At 40.3% G+C, this 2280-nt stretch overlaps 1 non-coding gene across 1 annotated transcript; it reads right to left on the reverse strand.

Annotated features, from left to right (window-relative positions):
- Nucleotides 1-1833: 1833 nt before the first annotated feature.
- LOC125400026 (U1 spliceosomal RNA) lies at nucleotides 1834-1996 on the reverse strand. Its single transcript, XR_007231857.3, has one exon. It is a non-coding gene; the product is annotated as a U1 spliceosomal RNA (small nuclear RNA).
- Between the last annotated feature and the right edge of the window lie 284 nt (nucleotides 1997-2280).

Raw genomic sequence — 2280 nt, forward strand, 5'->3', positions numbered from 1 at the left:
TATAGGAAGAAGAGTTTACTTGAGTTTATGGTTTCAGAGAGACAAGTCTATCATGGAAGGAAAGTGGCGGTGGGGTAGTTGGAATAGCAAGCTGAGGGCTAGCATCTTGAGCCTCAAGTAGGAAGAAGAGAGAATGAAATAGAAATGACTGGAAGGTTTTGTAACCACAAAACCCATCTCCAGTGACATATTTCTTCCAGTAAGGTCATACTTTTTCAACCTACCCAAACAGTGCACCAACTGAGGACTCCAATGTTTGAGTTTATGGGGACTTTCTCATTCGCATCACCATAACTGCCTTTTAACTTCAGAAGAGTCCAAGACCCACTTTCTCCCCCATACACACACACACACACACACACACACACACACACACACACACACTACTGCTATGGCCCTGGGTTGTCTACCAGAAATTGAAGGTAAGATCCTATTGACTGGTGATACCACATACTTTGGAGAGAGGATTTGGAGGAACTGAACTGGAATCGATCTGGAAGCCTCATCTCTGAAGACTGTACCAGAAGGAGCTCTGAACGCTGCCCAAGGAGAAGAGCAATCAGCAGTCCTAACCATCTCTGAGACCCACAATCACTAAAATAGCAAGCTATTCAGAAAGGTGCAATAGTGATATTTACATCCTGATGGCAAGTGACAGCTTGCTTGTTGGCCTTAAGACCTATTCAATAGGAGGGCTTTCCATAGCTATATTCTAAATACTTATCCTTATGCCCACAGATAGGTATAGTTCTCACCCCTCACCAAAGAAGCTTCATTTTGCAGCAAATGGTGAACACTGAAGAAAGACAAAGCGTGTCAAGATACAGAAAACAACGGACCATGGAATGCCCCGATCCCAACTGATAACATCTATAACATAAGCCCTACACTGAAGATTTAGGGCACAGGAGGCAAAAACATTATAAAAGCTACTACAAGATAATGTCTTCTATGTATGACAGCAATGCTGTACCCACTGGATGTCAACAATATGGCTGACAAAAGAAAACCTGAAAATGCCAGTAACAATCGACATGCCAATGTGAATGGGGGAACCTCACATGGCCCATGCCTAGACTAAGAGTTGTAGAAAATTGATTGCCCAGAGAGGGAGAATCAGTCTTCTGCAGGAACACGCTCCCAGTAGGTTAGCTAATCTTAAGTAGTCAATCCTAAACACATGTATTTATGCAGCACTCAATAGACGTAGCAGGTTGTATTTATAAATGTACACATGTAACACTAATAAACAGTAAGAGGGCATGAATCTGAGGACGGGGTAGTGGTGGAAGAGAGGAGTTGGAGGGGGAATGGTGTGAATATAATGCTCAGAGATGAGATTCTCATAAAATAAATGCAGGTTAAAAATAATCAAATCGAAACCAAGTGAATTTGCAAATAGGTGTCCTTGTTCAACTAGTAAAATGAAGCCCAAGAGTTAAGACGTTTAGCATCACCAGCTAGAAACAGCTGTGTGCTTTGAATTACCCAGAAAACACCCTTGTTTATTTACTCTCAATATTTTTTGATTTTCAAGGTAGGTCTAAACAGTGAACCCAAGGCCTCATATAGTATCATAGAAATTGTTTTTAAGTTGCATCTCTTTCCTCTCCTGGTACTTTTTAAAAATATGAATGTTTAGATATAGTTAAGATGGATTTCATGCAATAATGTCAATGCTTAGGTGTTTCAAAAGCTTAGAAAAGTACAGAGGACAGCAAAATTAACTCCCCAAGGAGGAAAACAAATCTGCCAGCGTCTGAAATTCTGGACTGTTTCCTGCTGAGGAAATTATGACTTTCTTTCTTTTTTTATTTCTTTTTTCTTCCTTTCCAGGGGAGTGCACGAACACAGTCCCCACTACCACAAATTATGCAGTCGAGTTTCCTGCATTTGGGGAACTCGCAGCTGTTAGCACATCAGGAGTGCAATAGACAAGCCTAACCCTGGGAAAACCATTTTCGTGATCATAGTTTCTCCCCTGCCAGGTAAGTATGACTTCTTTTCTTTATCTGTAAAATAGGTGGATAATGGGACACCCATGTCATAGTGATTTTGAAGATTAAATAAAGTACTTGATCTTAGAATATTCCTAGTATTTATCTATTAAATGCCCCATATATGTTGGTTATTAGCATAACTGCTACCCAATACTCACAACAAGAACCTTTACTTTTTATATTTACTTCAGATATTTTCTTTTTCCTTCTCTAGTCCCCTTTCTGCCTTCTTTGCTTTGAAAAATAAAATCCTGGGGCTGGAGAGATGACTCAGCAGGTG

This window comes from Myodes glareolus, chromosome 27 (genome assembly GCF_982192425.1).
Source record: "Myodes glareolus chromosome 27, mMyoGla1.1, whole genome shotgun sequence".
NCBI lineage: Eukaryota > Metazoa > Chordata > Mammalia > Rodentia > Cricetidae > Myodes > Myodes glareolus.